Source organism: Saccopteryx leptura, chromosome 3 (assembly GCF_036850995.1).
Source record: "Saccopteryx leptura isolate mSacLep1 chromosome 3, mSacLep1_pri_phased_curated, whole genome shotgun sequence".
Taxonomy (NCBI): Eukaryota; Metazoa; Chordata; class Mammalia; order Chiroptera; family Emballonuridae; genus Saccopteryx; species Saccopteryx leptura.
Window position 1 is genome coordinate 371338025 of NC_089505.1, and position 18164 is coordinate 371356188.

At 60.4% G+C, this 18164-nt stretch overlaps 1 protein-coding gene across 2 annotated transcripts in view; it reads left to right on the forward strand.

Moving 5' to 3' along the window:
- RHPN1 (rhophilin Rho GTPase binding protein 1) overlaps positions 1-18164 on the forward strand; it is a 50719-nt gene that overhangs the window by 7874 nt on the left and 24681 nt on the right. The window lies entirely within an intron of this gene.

Sequence of the window (18164 nt, forward strand, 5' to 3'; positions counted from 1 at the left end):
ATGACTGAAACAAACCTGAGCAAAGGCCTGGCCCTGAGTCCTGGGTCCAGCAACAGAATGCAGTACGTCCTGGTCAGGCCATGGTTTTTTGTTTTTTTTTTAAACAAATCTTTTTTTTTTTTTTTTTTAATTTTTACTTTATTCATTTGAGAGAGGAGAGAGAGAGACAGCGGGGAGGAGCTGAAAGCATCAACTCCCATATGTGCCCTGACCAGGCAAGCCCAGGGTTTCGAACTGGCGACCTCAGCATTTCCAGGTCGACGCTTTATCCACTGCGCCACCACAGGCCAGGCCAGGCCAGGCCATGGTTTGATGCCAGCTTGTGGCAAAGGCCTACCCCGGCTAACTGCTGACGTGAATGGTTAGGGGCCCTGTAGCTGCTGGAACTCACAAAATAGCACAATCTAGGGCTCTTGCTGACACCTAGTTAGGATGGGAGCTTAGGGCTGTGCAGCATGTGGGGGCGGAGCTGCCCCCAGAGTGGACTCAGCGCTGACCTGGGCCCCTGGTGAGGTGCGGGCAGCTCGGGGCCTCTACACTGAGCCGAGACCCTCAGGGCGGCCGCAGGGACAAGTACATGGTGCCTCCTGGGCACTGGGAGGAGGCAAAGCAATTGCTTCAAAGGAAAGCTTCCCCCTTAGACCCTAGGAGGTGGTGGTCTGGGGCAATGGGCACATCCACCTGTCTCCAAGTGGACAATGGCATCAGCTGGGGCCATGCTGAATGTGCAGGTGAGGACACTGGCCCTAGAGGGCCTGGCACAGGACACAGAGCTGAGGCTGGTCTCAGCAGCCACTCAAGGAGGGTCCCACGTGGTACACAGCACCCGTCCAAGGCTTGGCCAGGGCTGGACTGGGATTCTCGCTGACGTAGAGGGTGGCCGGGTCCCCTGTGGGGGTGCAGGGGGCGCAGTTTGGGAAGTGTCAGATGCATCGGGGCAGGTGATCTTTCTTCTCAGCTCACAGGTCTCTGACCAGGGACAGCAGCCTCAAGCCACCAAGTGCTGAGGGCAAGCTGTGCGCTCGGGAGCCAGACAGCTGTGGTCCTGGGTGGACTGGAGGGAGTGAAAGACAGTCACACGTCAAAGTCCCTCCCATGGGCGTGGCATGACAACCCCGGCCACCCCTCTGCTGTCACCGGGTGCTGTCTCCTCGCCCTGTGCTCTGGGGCCACTCCTCTCGGGCTCCCATCCAGAGGTCTTAACTGAGGAGCTCCTGAAAGTCTCACGAACAGTCAAGAGCGAGACCACGGATGTTCTGGGCCTGAAAACACTGCCGAGCACCACCACACGGGACAGTCTGGACCTGTGCGGACGTCTCCACTGGTCAGTGAGTGTCCTCCACCGTCCTGAGCCCGTGGCTCTGCTGTCGAGCCCCAGGGGCCCCTCGGCCCTCAGGTCTGTCTCACTGGTGGGGGGTCTGAGCAGGTCCCAGCCCAGGGTTCAGGGCAGAGGGGTGTGTCGCTCAGAGGCCTCTCCAGCCGTCAGGACCTGCGAGCACCGCTCCACCAGGCCGGGGCCGTCAGCGGGCCCTGCCCCCTGCGGGAACACAGCAGAGGTGGGCTGCCAGTCCCAGAGGAGGCCTGCGGTCTGGGACAGCCAGCGCCTGCAGCCAGACATCTCACCCCAGGGAGTCCCAACCGCTGCCTTATTAGTGAAAAGCCAGTCAGGTCCAGTGAGACACAGAGATGCTTGTTCAGAACCCAAGTCCTCATCAGCATGTCAAGTGCCCAGGTGAACTCCGCCCTCTGTCTTACTGTAGATCTCCACGGGCACCCTGAACCTCTTCCACCCACAGAGACTGCAAATCTCAGGAAGAGCTCGAGGTGGAGGCCAGGCCCGGGGTGTCGGAGAGCAGAGGGCACGGAGGGGGCAGGTCCTGGGTGCAGGCTCAGGGGACATCCCTGGGCAAAGAGGCGGCCCAACCCTCCTAGCCGCCACAGGCCTTCCACCGTCCCAGAGCTTAGGGAAGGCCTGATGGTGGGCTCAGTGACACTCGTCAGTCAGGTCCCTGTCACAGGCAGGACCCACACTGACCACAAGGACACTGGGGACTAAACTGGGGCCCATGCACCAGGTGACGCTGATCCTGGGGTTGGGGTAGTTGAGCTTGGACGTGCCCAGGGCCACCGACTGGCTCTCCTCCTCGTCTGTAGCCTGAGTGCTCAGCGTCAGGAGCTGCTCCTCCAGCCTCCACGGCAGCCTCTCCCGCTTCTGAAGGGAGCTGGCGAGGGGACTATCCTGGGCCCCGGCTGGCAGCGCCGGCTCACACGCAGGGTGTGGACGCAGCAGCCCGGGAGGCCGGAGCCCAGGGCAGGAGGGGAGCCAGTCCAGACCAGATTCCTAGAGCTCCCGCATAGAGAGTCACACCACATGCCCGTCACAAACACCCCCTGCACCTCAGGGCCTGTCACGGTTGAGAACCACAGCCACAATTGGCAAGGAAAGGGACCTGTCCCAGAAACCAGCAGGAGACACGGGACACTGAACCGAGTGCCCACAGGTGCGAGGCCCAATGACAGGCACAAGCCACCAGGACAGACTGGAGAAGACACGGAACCTGAACGGGCCTGCAGCAGGTCAAGCCACCTAACCTGTGACAACTTCCCACAGAGAAAAGCCCAGCCCACGTGCATTCTGAAACGTTTAAAGAAAAACTAGCACCAATTCTTCACAAGGTTTCACAAAAGAGGAGAAAACACTTCCCTCCTCCCTGAGTCTAGCACGGCCCGGATGCGGAAGCCAAAGGCCTCACGAGAAACTGGGGACTGTTATCTGTTGTAGAGAAGCAGACACCTCACCACGGCGGGAGCAAACCTGACCCGGCAACGGGTAAACAGACTCCCCAGCAAACAGCACCGATCGCAGATGCACGGACGTCCACACCTGAAACCATCAGCGTGACACCAAGCAGCAGGAAGACCACACACAGCCGTCTCGACATTGGCAGAATCACACCTGACACAGCCCAGCACCCTCCGCGGGCAAACAGGCCTCCGCACCTGGGGCAGAGGGGCGTCCTCAGCCCATCTAAGGGACCCCCAGCTGACAGCCCTGCGGTGGGCGTGGCACCTCTGCCCCAGGACCAGGCGCTGACGCGTGTCCCTCCTGTCACCTGTTGTCAGCACCGAGCCAGAGTCCAGCCACAGTGGCCAGGCTGGACGGGAAGAAGTCAGCCGTCCCCCTGCAGACGGCGTGGTGGTCAATCCTGAGGAACTGAGAACACCTGGCCATGGAGGCTCGGCAGCCACAGGACAAGGTCGTCACCCAGCACCGACTGCACTTCTACACGGAGTGGGAAGACAGTCACCGCAGCCTGACCGTCTAGGCTCAGGAAGGTCCCCGTCACCCTGACTGATGAGTGACACAGAGCCCAAACCTCTTGCACAAACAGTCCGTACTGGGTCTGGAGGTTTGCCATGCGCCCAGCAGAGGGGTCCATGTGCCCAGAGCCCTGGCACCGTCTCTTAGCAAGCTTGCCTGTGACATCTCAGGTGGCCTAACCAAGCTCACAGGAGAGAAGTCAGCACGTCTGCGGGACACGGCGAGCCTGCCGCTCCCTGGCTGTCTGCACTTCTCACTCAGTCACGGTCGGGCCACCCACACAGGTGACAACCTGTACTTTTTTCTAAAGTCACAAACAAGGGTTGGAAAGCACAGGGGAACCAAAGGGGACAGCTGAAGTTCACAGCCAGCCACCGGACTCGGAAGGGCTGGACCCTCAGCACACTCACCTTTATCACCTTTTGGACCTGCTGTCCCCCCTGGACTCGTGGGCCGTCCTCGCCCCCCTCGCTGCCTCCTGGGCCTCGGCCACCTGCTGCTGCTTCACCTGGATCTGCAGAGGAAGGAGCCACAGGGGCCACACCTGTCCCGCCCACCACCTGCTGACCCCAACACCCTGAGAGGGCCCAGCTGAGCCAGCCTGGACCAGACAATGGGGCCACGGACAGGGTCAGGCCAAGAGCCCCAAACATAGTACCTGCCCCAGCGCCCTGCTCACTGACCTTCCAGGACCAGAGGCCGTTCCACACCAGACAGCCATGCAGGACAACCGCTGGCCCTCCCCGGACAGCTCTCCCCTCCGCATGGGCCCTGCACAGCCCGACTCTCAGGAGCACCCAGAGACCCCACAGTGAGAGCCATGTCCACGCTCACCTTTGCCTGGAAGCTCTGCATCGAACTCTCGGAGGTCCTGGCAGTGGACCTGGGAGTGGACCACAGCCCGGCTCACACAGTTGTAGGACAGGACTTGGCGGCCATGCCACCTTCGGCTGACACAGGAGCGGCCACGGGTGAACAGGATGACTGCTGCTCCTGCCAAGAGAACCCTGCCCCAGGGGCCCACAGAGCACAGCAGGCGGAGCTGGGGCGTCAGCCGGAAACACCGCCCCGCAGGCGTCAGGACTCGGCCTGGACGCTCCCAGCAGTGCCCAGCCGCTCCTGGCCCGGAACTCCCTGGCTTACAGGCCGGCCATCAGCTCCTGCACGTGCTTGTTCAGGCTGGCGGTCTGCGTGTGGGGAGGGCGGGGTCTGGAGTCGCGGTTTCTTCGGGATGTTTCCTGACACTCTTTCTGGGGGTTGGGGTAAGGGCAGCCCCCACCTTCTCGTGCGACGGGTGCTCTAGAACTAGCGCTCCGGCTTGCCCTGTCCATCAGGTGGGCTGTCCAGACACAAACGGGCCGAACTGCCCTGGGTCCCTGTGTCCCGAGGCCGCTGTGTTAGGGGGACAGACTTACCGTCAGTCTGTCAGAGAGGGTCCATGTGCCCAGAGCCCTCCCCTCCCGCCTCTGAGCGCACGCTCCCCAAACCCCTACCCCGAGCTCCTCGCTCAGCGCCTCTCATGCACCCGCTCTTCCCGGCACCCCCAGGACAGTCCCGTCCGCCTCCGACCACGGGCCGGCGCCCTCCCTTCGCGGCCTGGGCGCCTCTCACCCCGACCTGCTCAGACCACGGCCTCATTCGCCAGCGCCTCAAGCGGCCCCGGCCCTTCCTCCCTCTTCCCCGGGCTGCGCCTCCTTCCAGGCTGGGCCCTCGTTCTGCATGGACAGCTGCAAGCTCCTGTGCACCTGCAGCAGAGACTGCTGCAGAGGGGACACCACGGCCAGCAGGAGCCCAGGGCCCCCCCTCACACACCCCCCCCCCCCCGCCCACATGAGGACACAGGACACAGTGAGGGTGCAGCCAGGACTGCGAGGCAAACACAAGCCCGGGCATCAACCCCCCGCCAGCACTTTGCAGAACGCCTGACGGTGTGTGCATGACAGAACCGCCCAGCCCCACCCCCACCACGCAGGCCGGAACCTGGGGGGGTGCTGCCACACTCCCCTCCCTGGCTGTGGCCCCCAGTGACCAGTGCCCTGGGGCAGCCTTCAGAGCTGGCCACCGTGGCCTGGGCAGGACCCCCCCCCAGCGGGTGTCCTCCAGCTGTGTTAGTGCAGATAGTGGGTGCTGGGTCTGTCCTGCACTGCTGACATGGTGTCCGTCACTCTGAACACACCAGTCCCCAAGGAAAGGATGTTCCCCGAGCTATGATTTCCCTTCACTCAGACCCCTCACATGCCAGAACCCACCAGCCTCCCAGCTTCACCCACCCCTTGGTCAACAGGCCAGGCTGCAGCCATGGGCGTGGAGGTCAGCTAACGGGAGCAACCCCTGACCCCAGCTGTGTGCAGAGGGGAGACCGCAGCTCGCTGCATGCCCAGTGGGCCAAGAGACCCTTCTCGAGGGTACCTGGGTGAGCAGTGTCCCCTCAAGTTCACATCCTTCCCAGGACCTCAGGCTGGGACCTTGTTTGGAAATAGTACGTGTAACCAGTTATGACATGGTCACAGTGGGTTTGTGTGGGACCAAGGAGACTGTCTTCACAGGAGAGAACAGACAGGAGGAGGAAGAGGCGGAGGAGGCCCTGTGACAACAGGCAGAGGCTGGAGTGACACGGCCATGAGCCAAGACGCAAGGACAGAAAGCACCTCTGGTCGCCAGGGGCACAAATGGCTCTGCCCAGAGTCTGGGAGGGCGTTCTGCACGGCCGACACCCCGGCCTCGGAGCCTGACCTGGGGATGTGTCCCCCCTCGTGAGCCCTACACAGCAGGCCTGCCCCCAGCGCAACAGGCTTGGCAGCGGGTGTGCGTTCCTCTCAGGCCCTGATGACTCAGGCAGACGGCGGAAGACCACCCAGAGCTGAAGGGCACATGCCAGAGCATGAGTCCCACTGCGCTCCCTGACCTGGGCCCCCCACAGGGACACTCGCGGGCCGGTCCCCAGGCACTCTGTCCCAGGAGCAGGTCGAGTCCTTTCCCAGGAAGTCGAATCCCACAACGTGTGGGCAGCCGTCCGCCTCTGGGTGCAGCTGAATGTGCTCCACGCGGAGGGAGCAGCAGCCCACCGTGTCTGCAGTCTCGCCTTCCTCCTCCTTCCCCGCCCTCAGCGCCAGCCAGGGAGGTGGGCCCGTTGGGAGTGGTGCCTCTGCATGCACAGGCACACACACACGCAAGCACGCAGGCCCCGCATACAGGCAGACGCACACATCACACGCACAGGTAAACATGTGCACACACAGGCCCGCCCCTTGATCAGCCCAAGGTTCTGCTCGGGACATGTCCCAGCGCCCCGCGCTGCCTGTCCAGCCAGGCCTCCATGACAGAGCTGCTCTGGGAGCAGGCCCCGGAAAGCCAGGGACCCCCCACCTTGTCGATGAAGTCAAGGGCCACAGCTCACTGCCACGTCTTCACATCTCATGACTGCTAGTTGGCCTGGTATGGAGCACGGATCTGGCTCACCACCCCTTTCAAGCGTCGAGCCACTTCATACTTCTAACAGTCTTTCTTGCCCCAAATAAAGAGAACAGCAGAGAAAACCCCTCATGCTCCTGTTAACTCCAGGAAGCTACCTCCCCCCCAACACGGCCAGGAGTCCAGTTCCTGGGGACCCTGCCATCTGCGTCCCTGTGGGCGGGGTCAGGCTGGGAGCAGAGTCTAAGCTCAGTAAGTTTCAAGTGGAACTAAAATCCTGTTTTAAGAAGAGTGGTCGCTGGGGACAGTTTTAACACTGGCTTGCCGATCCCCGCCACAGGCCAGAGGAGATGCGGCCCCCACGCCACCACCAGTGGCCCCAGGTGGGCGGCGCGCAGCCCAGCCGAGTGCTGAGGGCAGGAGCCCGGGAGCGGCCTCGCGGTCCCTGGGAGCTGGTCCAGCAGGGTGCACTGGCTGCACTGGATGGAGTTGTGAATGTCCTCCAGCCAGGTGACCCTGGGGTCACAGCACACTTCCTTCCACTGGGGGCTCGGGGATTGTGGAGTCCCTGCAGCAGAAGAGTGACCCAGACAGAGCAGTGCCAGGATGTCCTTGCTGTTCTCTGGAAAGAACCCTCTCGGGGACAGTGCTGTGGTGTACGCCGGCCAGCCGGGCGGGTCGGCCTGAGTCTCGGCCGAGGGCCGCCTGGCTGGCTGCCCACACCCCTCTTCCTCTCTCAGCTGAACTGCCAGGCATGTGGCAGGTCATTCCGAGCTGTCCGCTCACAGGAAGACCAGGGCAGCTGCCCGGGAGGCCTCACAGCCCCCCTGGGCCAGGCCCAGCCCCGACCAGGTGCCGCTGCACACACACCACCAGGGAGCGCAGCCCGCGCACTTACTGTGACTTTGTTCCAGAAAGTTCCACACTCACTACACTCCCTTGAAATTCTGAAATATGAAAAAATATGCTGGAAACACAGCGTTCGTGGTGGGGTGGGACCTCATGCACGAGCTAAACACAGCCACGGGCACAGTGGCGTGCCCAGCGTGGGACACCAGAAGGTCAAACAGGAACGGGCCGCGTCCACGCACCTGCTGCAGTTGGTGGTCACGTCCTCGGGCATCGCTCTCTTCAGCATCCCCATCTCGGGCCGGTCGCCGCAGCCCCGGAACAAGCCGGGGCTCAGGCTTGAAGTTGCCTATCTTCTCACAGTGCCCGTCTGAACTCCTGCTGAAACCTTTCTGCCTCTTCCTCAGCTTCTGAGAGAAGAGAGTGTCATGCGGCCTCAGGGGCAGAGAGGAGACCGCAGTGCCAGAGGCGAGCCCGGGACAGCCCCACCCAGCTGGGTTAGCCAGGCGGTCAAGGCCCCTAGGCCTGGCACGCCCATGGCAGGCTGACCTGTCCCTCCTCCTGGGCAGGGCTTTCCAGGCCGTGGCCTTGTCCACAAAGTGTCTGTGGGTCTCTGTGAAGTCACACTTGTCCCGGTGCATGATCACTTTCCTCTCTTCTGCCGTCACTTCCTGCCCCAAATCCACAGGAACATGAGCTCTCGGCGTCCAGCCAGGACAGTCACGCCTGGGAAACACCAATGTCGGTCACCAGACTGCAGGGGCGCCCCCGTGGGCTGGTAGCCCATTCCACAGGGACAGTCATAACATTCCAGAGGCAGGAAGAATGGACTCTGGGCAGAGAACACCAGGCCACCCCACCACAGCTATGCCACCCAGAGTGGCTTTTCAGCAGGTAGCCCAGGTGGACAGTGAACTGCGGTCCTGGTGTCTCCCAGTGGCTTTCTGAGACATGACCTTGTCTAAAGAACAACCCCACGTGCACAGCCACACAGGGCTGAGGACTGGGTCTCACTGTGGAGGTTGGCTGGCGTGGCACCACTGGCTGCATGACAACCAAGCTGTTTCCATCTTGTTAGCAACTGAAAGCGGAGCCGCTGGGCAGCCACCCCACAGCCACCAGGCCTCCCAAGCGACAGGCGGCACAGGCCCCATGCGGGCGGGTGGGCACCACGCTCAGAAGATGAACTTGGGGCCCTGACCAGGTGGTTACAGCGTTACAGGGTTCGATCCCCAGTCAGGGCACTTATGGGAAGCAACCAGTGAGTGCACAGCTACACAGAACAACTAAGTGGGATGAGCTGATGCTTCTCTCTCTCTATCAATGGGAAAGGGAGGGAAGGGAAGGATCCTGGGCCTCCCCTCACATCCACCACATCACCTCACACGGCAGGCCTACACGCACACAAACCTAAGTGTAAAAGCTTAAACCATAAAACTTCAAGATAAAAATCTTTGTGGTCTTAGGTTCAGCAAAGATTCCTTAGACATGACACCAAAAGCACAATCCACTAAAAACGGTACAAATAACTTGACCAACATTAAAACTTCTGACCTTCGCCTGACCAGGCGGTGGTGCAGTGGATAGAGCGTCGGACTGGGACACTGAAGACCCAGGTTCAAGACCCCGAGGTCGCCAGCTTGAGCCCAAAGTCGCTGGCCTGAGCAAGGGGTCACTTGGTCTGCTGTAGCCACCCCCCAGTCAAGGCACATATGAGAAATCAATCAATGAACAACTAAGATGTCGCAACAAAAAATTGATGCTTCTCATCTCTCTCCCTTCCTGTCTGTCCCTGTATTTCTCTCTGTCCTGTCACACACACACACACACACAAACAAACAACAACAACAAAAACCTTCTGACCTTCAAAAGACACTGTTAAGAGAACGAAAAACAAGCCACAGACTCACACATCACCCTTCTGACCAAGGGCTCAAACAGGACACAGAAGCAGGAGACATAAAGGGAAGCTGGTCAGCGGAACACCTGGTAAGTGAGACTCGCCTGTCACCGAGACCCCACTGAGAAGGGTGAAGGCAGGCGCCTGGGAGACACACCCACAGTACACACCAGACAGAAGACTCGTGTCCACAGCGCACACCCGAAAACTACAAATCCGGAAGCAATATGCAAGTAACTCCATCTTTTAAATGGACAAAAATTCCTAAGAGCAAACATAAAAATAAGCACACAGAAAGATACCCAGTATCTTCAGTCTTCAGAGAAATGCAAATGCAAGCCCCACTCCTGGTCCACCCCGAACCCAGCTCCACACAAGCTTGGGAATGCTGGGCCATTTCTGGACGCCCCGACTGACCGTGACCCACCCACCCACCCTAGCTCTCTGCAGAGACCCAGAGAGATGGCTGAGCTGTGGGCAGGGACATGGACATGTGCCCTGCTTAACAGGAGCCCAGAGGGGTGGAGTCCCCACCAGTGCCCGTGGAAAACTCCACAGAGCTTTTATTCAGATCAGCCCAGATGCAAGCTGAACTCTAGTTTTTTAAATAAGAAAAAAATAAATAAACTTGTCTCAAAGTGCTTCCCACCAAATGTTTCTGCCTCCCGAGCCCTCCCATGCTGAGGTGTACCTGGGTAAGGGCCACCCTGATCTGGCTCCACCCCTCTGCCTCCTCCCACTCTCTGGAGAGAGAAGTGACCAGACTGGAACCCTCTAGAGCAGTGTTTTTCAACAGCCTGACCACAGACCCGCCGCCAGAAACTCCATGCCCGTCCGTGAAAAAATCAGCCACCCTAATGTATGTAGGGTACAGAGCCAGTGATCGTAGTCAATTTGGTTATGCTCAGGGTGATTTCTGCCTTAGCCATCCCCAAAATAATTCTGTTTTCACCGGTCTTCAAGTGTAAAGAGGTTGAAATCCACGGCTCTAGAGCACGAGGCATCCTGACCATATGGTGACCACTGAGTGCTTCAGGCTGCGAGTCAGCAGCCCACGCGCTGGGCCCCGAGGGGTGGGTCCAGGGCAGCCCAGCACCTGCAGTGCACACCTTCGCCAGTCGCTGAATAAGTTATTTTGGAAAACTTTTTTTGTTGTAGTCATGATCCCACATTTTCCCATAAAAAGTGGCAACCTCTTCAGCCGCTGGGCTCAACCTCATAGGCTTCCTGTGAGCAGAAGACGGGCAGGTGGGGCTGCACCGTCCTCCCGCGCAGCAGGCCCGAGGCCGGTTCTGGACACAGCAGGGGCAAGGGGCAAGGAACCCGGGGATCCTGCCACGCCGGCCAAGGCCACACACACCAGTGGCTGCTGAGGAGATGCTGGCTGCAGGCACTCAGAGGCAAAGCCCGGACTGCCGCTGCCCAGCGCCTAAGCAGAGGTCCAGGCGCTGCCTGCCAGGGCAGCCTGGGCCCCACGAGGTGGGCTGAGCCGCAGGGGTCCAGGGTGGCTCTCTGTGGTCAGGGGGCGTGGAAGCAGGTCTTGGGATGGGACACTCCTTGGCCCATCCGGGCACACGTGCCCACCGTCATAGCAGAAACGAACGCCATCAGGAAGGGGCTCGTAGGAGGGGGCGAAGCACGGACCCGTGTTCCAGCCGCCTCCACCTCGCTGTCAGGACGCCTCTCTTCCCACCTAGAGGACAAGACCCACGCGAGCCGGGGTCAAGCCCTTTCTGTGTCCCTTGTGAATTCCCTCCTGACTGTATGGAGCGGGGCAGGCAGGTGCTCACCTGCTCAGGTGAGCTGGCTGGGGCTGACCTGCCTGACCTCAGACCACACTCCTAGTCGTGTAAGCACGCCGCCCCCTCCGCTGGGCAGCCACAGTCAGGACGGGCAGGAGCCTGGCTGGGTGTGAGAGGGCAGGCAGGCTCCTCCGCGGCCTTCCCCGACTAGGCCCCTTCAGAGGCGCCCCCCGAGTTCTGCGGAACGTCTAGGGCCCCACCGAGTTCCTCCAGGAGCCACAGCTGTTTGTACTCTGTGACTATTTCCTGCTAAACAAAGGCCTCCATGCTGGAGAGCCCTGCCTTCCAGGGGCTGAGCCAGAAGAGAGGGGACCTAGGGGCACCAGCCTCGTGGGCTCTAGGCAGGGGCTTGCTGTTGGCTGTGGGAACAACTTGTTTGGCCCAACACCGGCCGTACATAATCCCTGAGGCCCCACCCCAGACTGGCCCAGATCCTCCCAAGTCAGCGTCCCACCACAGACAAGAGCTGGCTCTGGAGGCAGATGGACAGGCCCAGTATGGCACCATAGCAAGGTCCCTCTGTCCCCCAGGCCCTACAGGTGTACCAAGGGCCTGCTCTGGGTCACTGGCCACCAGGTCGGAGGGACCAAGATAACCATGAGCACCTTCCCACCTAGAGGGACCGCGGTGAGAAAGCAGGCCGGAGCTGCTGGAGGCAGACAGGTCCCGGGGCGAGTTTCTGGATGAACTAACAGTTCTCAGGATGCCCAGCACAGGGAGGGCTGGCTAGACCACAAGGCGATGCCTTCTGGGCCCAGGAACTCCTGTGTGCAGCTCCCAGGAGAACCCACACACACACAGCACCCCCACATCTCCCAGGAAGGAGGCTGGGAGCACTGCCAGCAGAAAGAAGTCTCAGCACAGAGCACGATGACCACTAAGGGGGACTGGACCCATGGTACGTGCCCCAGTGTCCCAGGAAACACAGAGGAACTGAGGCCCTCCGCAGGGTGCGAGAAGCAGTCTCAGACTGCACATGTGAGATCTAAACCAAACCTCCCGGGGCTTAGGTGTGTGCACACACACACACACACACACACACACACGGCAACGCGGGTAATTATACTTAACACAAAAAACAGAGAAGACCCCCAAGCAGGGGTTCCCTTGAATCAGGGCCTGTCCATCTGGGGCAGGAAGTCGCCCGGCCGGGAGGTACACACCGCACCCGCAGCATCAGTGCCCCCACCCCTGCACCCTACCATTTGTTCTGAGAAACTTTAGGGCAAGGCGCCAGCAGGGCCCCCATTCCCCGTTCAGTTCCACCCAGCCGGAAGTGGCGGTCAGGTGCCCACGCCACCCCGGCACCCTCGTGGCCGGCGCCTTCTGCGCCTCACCCAGCTGTGCAGACCCACAGCGGGGGCAAGGGGCTGCTGGCGGCGTCCGTCCGTATGGATCCCGCCCCCAGCCCGCCGGAGCCAGAGCCTGCCCACCCGCATGGCACCTGCTCCCGGAGGCCCCGCCCCCGCTGCCCCAGGCCCCGCCCTGCGCCCCACCCTTACGCCTAAAGACGGCAGGCCCGGCAGGGACCCGGAGGGCGGCCCGGGGAGGCGCCCCTGCTCGTGGGTGGGTGGGGCATATTCTTGGCACAAAGTCGGCTGCGCATCACTGGGCCGCTCCCAGGCGCACTGTCCCCTCATCAGGTCTTGCGCCTCCACCCATTTCCCTGCCTACTCGGTCCAGCCTGCCGACAATGCGGACAGCCCCAGGACCCAAGTCCAGCCCCGTCCTCACGCTCTGACCCAGCGCTATCGAGACTCTTACATGGGCCACAAGACCAGCTGAGGCTCCACCACTTGTCACCCTTGGGCAGGCGGCCGATTCCCCTGCATCTCAGTTTCCATCTATAAAATGGGGCTACGGGAAGATGGGAAGGTCTCCAGTGTACTCGTGTGCAGCCCACCCCTGGTGCACACAGCCGGCCCAGGCACTTACTGTGATCACCTGGGGGCAGTTCATGGAGACGAACTGCCCAGACACCCTGGTTAACTGTCACTACTGCCGTAGCTCTTCCATTCCCACTGACATCTAGTAGCTGGAACCACTGGTACAGCTGTGTGGTGGCAGAGGCCGGATTCTTGGCACCCAGGGTGACACTGACATTTTGGAATGAGCCATGCAGCTGTGGCTGGACACATGCTAGGACCACGGCGGCTGACATTTCTTATGGCTCATCTGTGCCAGCTGTGTCTAAAGGTCTACATATCTTCTGTCTCATGATCCTTTCAAAATCGGAAAGTAAATTCTAGCACAGGCCCACCGTTCTGTCAAAAGAATCCTGAGGCCGCTTTGTTTTCAGATTCTGAGGGCTCAGGTTTATAAATGGGATGTGGCAAGACAAAAGCTATAGAATCTCTAAACAGGTGCAAAAAAAAAAAGCACCTGCCAAAATCCAACATGATAAAAAAAAAAAAGCCACAGGAACAAACTAGAATGGAAGGGAGCTTCCTCCACCCGGAACAGGGCAGCCCAGCCTGCTCAGAGGTGGAGACAGGCTGCTTCCCCAAGAGCAGAGCAGAGCAGAACAGGACGTCGGCTCCAGCCAGTGCGAGCCCACGTGGCCCCGCAGAGCACACGGGCAAGGGAGTGACAGGAAGGCATCCAAATTGAATAAGAACTAGACTGTCTCTGTTTGCAGGTGGCATGACCTTATATACAGAAAACTTGAAAGACTATGAAAAAACCATGAGAGCTAATAGATTAATTCAACAACTGCAGGCACAAGATCAACAGACAAAAATCGGTTTTCCTTACACCTGCAATGAACAACTGAGAAAAACATTAAGAAATGGCTCCACTGCCCTGGCCAGTTGGCTCAGCGGTAGAGCGTCAGCCTAGCGTGCGGAGGACCCAGGTTCAATTCCTGGCCAGGGCACACAGGAGAAGCACCTATTTGCTTCTCCACCCCTCCCCCTCTCCTTCCTCTCTGTCTCTCTCTTCCCCTCCCGCAGCCGAGGCTCCATTGGAGCAAAAATGGCCCTGGCGCTGGGGATGGCTCTGTGGCCTCTGCCCCAGGCGCTAGAGTGGCTCTGGTCACAACATGGCGACGCCCAGGATGGGCAGAGCGTCGCCCCCTGGTGGGCAGAGCGTCGCCCCCTGGTGGGCGTGCCGGGTGGATCCCGGTCGGGCGCATGCGGGAATCTGTCTGTCTGTCTCTCCCTGTTTCCAGCTTCAGAAAAAACAAACAAAACAAAAAAAAGAAAAAAGAAATGGCTCCACTTACAATAACATCAGAAAAGAAAACACCTAGGAAAAAATGCAACCAAGGCCGCTCCCTCACTCCACCCCCAACATGCTGGAGTTCTCCACCGTGCCTCCTGACAGGCTCCAGAGGGCAGGAAGGACACAGAGTGGGCATCCCTCTTCCCACCCACGCCCACTGCCCACACTGCCCAGAGGTCCTGGGGCCCTGAGGAGGGCGGGGCTGGGAGAGGCGCAGTCTCCCCCCTTGTCAGTCCCTTGGGCTGCACCGTCCCCTTCCTCTTCTCTCCCTCCGGACAGTGTGGCCCAGGCACCAACCAGCTCCTCCTCCGTTTCCACCTGCATGCTGCCCCTGCCCTGCTTCTGGACACTGCTCCTTTTCTGCACTTCCTTCTCTGCCGCGTCTTCTTCCTGGCTGAGCCTGCAGTGGGGACCTCTCGCCCTTCACCACATCTCCCGCCTGCACCCTGCTCGCAGGCTCCGCCCCTCCGAGTCTCTGACCCTTGGCTTCCCTTGTGCGCTGCTTCCTTTTCTGCTCTTTCCTGAAAACCAGTCTCAGACTTGGACTTCTTATTCTGTGTGTCTTCTCTTTTTTTGTTGCCACCACCGAACTTTTCATCATTTTCTTTCTTAATTTTTTCAACCCGTGTGTCTTTCCCGTCCGCGTCTCCCTCACCTGTTTCCTCTCCACCCTTGCTTCTGCCTGTGTGGCATCTGCTGGCTTCTCCCTCCTGTTGCACCTGGTTCTGCGTCCACCATCTGTGGTTCTTCTGTGCAGTTCTCAGCTCCTGTCTTGTCACCACGTGGTGGCCCCTCCGCTCTGGAGCCCAGCCCAGCACCCCTTCCTGAGGCCCCCTCTTCCTGTGGCTAGTGTCCATGTGCCTGCCCTTCTCCGGGCCAGTGGTTCTGTACGGCCACCGTGCCCCCCGTCCCTGCTGCCCTTCTCCGGGCCAGTGGTTCTGTACGGCCACCGTGTCCCCCGTCCCTGCTGCCCTTCTCCGGGCCAGTGGTTCTGTACGGCCACCGTGTCCCCCGTCCCTGCTGCCCTTCTCCGGGCCGGTGGTTCTGTACGGCCACCGTGTCCCCCGTCCCTGCTGCCCTTCTCCGGGCCAGTGGTTCTGTATGGCCACCGTGCCCCCCGTCCCTGCTGCCCTTCTCCAGGCCGGTGGTTCTGTACGGCCACCGTGCCCCCCGTCCCTGCTGCCCTTCTCCGGGCCAGTGGTTCTGTACAGTAACCGTGTCCCCCGTCCCTGCTGCCCTTCTCCGGGCCGGTGGTTCTGTATGGCCACCGTGCCCCCCGTCCCTGCTGCCCTTCTCCGGGCCGATGGTTCTGTACGGCCACCGTGTCCCCCGTCCCTGCTGCCCTTCTCCGGGCCGGTGGTTCTGTACAGTAACCGTGTCCCCCGTCCCTGCTGCCCTTCTCCGGGCCGGTGGTTCTGTACGGCCACCGTGTCCCCCGTCCCTGCTGCCCTTCTCCGGGGCCAGTGGTTCTGTACAGCTACCGTGTCCCCCGTCCCTGCTGCCCTTCTCCGGGCCGATGGTTCTGTACGGCCACCGTGTCCCCCATCCTCAAGCCCTTCTGGCCTTTTCTCTTCCAATATTCTTTCTTCCTTTTTCTTCTGTCTGCTTTTCAATTTCTCCGCATCCTCCCCCTGGCTGGTGTCTGCTCCAGTGCCGTCTCCCTCCCCAAGGGTACCTGATGGCACAGCTAGCAGGGACCCCGCCTCAGGGACCACCTCACGTCCAGCAAGGGCCAGCTTTACCCCATCTCCAGCACCTCCTCGTGGCCTCAGCCTTGCCCAGAACAGAGAGAACACCCAAGGCAGAGGGCCCCACACCACAGGCAGTGCCCACCCCAGCTCACCAAGGCAGAGGGCCCCACGATGAGGGCTGGCTGCCCGCTTGGAGGGGAAAGGAACCAGCTGGCACCCAGGGCCCTGCAGTGGCAGCCTCACGTGGCCTGGCACGCACACACGCACGCGCACACACACACACCCATCCTCCCCACAAGGATGCCTTAAGAACGGCGCCCAAACCGAGGCCACATTTCTGTTGCCTGCCACTGAGCTTCAGAAAGCGTCCCTCCACCTCAGCCCGATGGCCCCGTGGGGATTGGGCCCCACAGCAGTGCATGGGTGGCCACAGCGGGACCCCTGCCCTGGCTCACCCATTCCCGGGCACAAACACCACAGGCAGGGCACAAGGGGAGCTATTCTGAGGCCCCTTCCCCATCCAGACCCTACCGACTCATTCTACAATAAAGTCCTGAGTCCGTTCACTGTCAACTCATATTTGCAAAAAGAAACATCGCCAGCTGGTAAAGCGGGTCGTGAGACCCGCCCGCAGGGAAGCTCATCCTCACTGGCTTGCTGGTCTGTGCAGATCTGGAACACAAGTTTACGCATTAACGTGTAAGCCTGCTGCTCACTCGCAAAAGATTCAAAACAATCTGTCGATGTCTCCAGTCTTGTCAATGCCGTTATCTCTCTTCTTGAAACATGCATAGTCAGTAAGAAAGGCAAGTGTTCAACGGGAGCAGACGAGCAGGCTCCAGGCTGAGCACAGCAATAGGTGCATGCTGCAAGAGCTGCTCGGGCCGCCCCTGCCCACAGCAGGCCACAGAGCCAGCCCCCTGCCGTCCACACGCCCACTGCCGTCCCTGCCAGGACTGCAACAGCCCAGAAATAGTCAATTCAGCAAAATGGTCCTCAAAAGGAACTTTTAAATAAGTAGAGCAGTGTGCAAAACATACTCAGAAACAAGACCCAAACTAAACCGAGACCAGATGTCACCAGCTTGAGCAGAGCGGTCACTCCAAGGCTGGCACGCCAACGGGGCCCCCTGGGGGGTGCCCAGGCGCTAGGTTACGGGGCCCAGGCCTGCCTGGCTTACTTCACACCCAGTCGGACGGTTAGAGCGAGAGAGAGGAAACAAGTCCAGCACGGAGAAGCTGAACATGCAAACCCCACAGACAGGGCCCCGGAGGGACGCACCTCCTGTTCTCACCCACGTTCTAACATACATGTCGCTGAACAAAGGGATTGCCGCTCCAGGACCTGCTGTCCGTGAACGTGCAAACCCCACAGACAGGGCCCCGGAGGGACGCGCCCCCTGTTCTCACCCACGTTCTAACATGCATGCCGCTGAACAAGAGGATGCCACTCCAGGACCTGCTGTCCGTGAACATTGACAGCAACAATGTGCACAGCAGCCCAAAAGTGGAAACCACCCAAAAAGTCCGTCAAAAGACGGATGGAAAAGCAGAACATGGCACCAGCGTGGCGGACTCTTCCCGTCGCGAAAGGCCCAGTGCAGACGCGTCTCAAGAACACGCCAGGTGGACACAGCCAGACCCCGAGGACAAGCACGGTCTCATCTGCTTCTGTCAAGCGTCCAGCACGGGCGAGCTCACAGACACCAGGTGGACACAGCCAGACCCCGAGGACAAGCACGGTCTCATCTGCTTCTGTCAAGCGTCCAGCACGGGCGAGCTCACAGAGACAGAGGGCGCAGGCCCGTGGGGCTGGGGCTGGGGCAGAGCGGCCTGAGCGGATGGGCCTTCCTTCTGGGGTGAGGAGAAAGTTCTGGGATTAGGCTGCACAGCACTGTGAATGTATGTGGTGCCACTGAACTGTCCACCTTAAAATAGTTAAAATTATGAGTTTTATATAGGTGATAT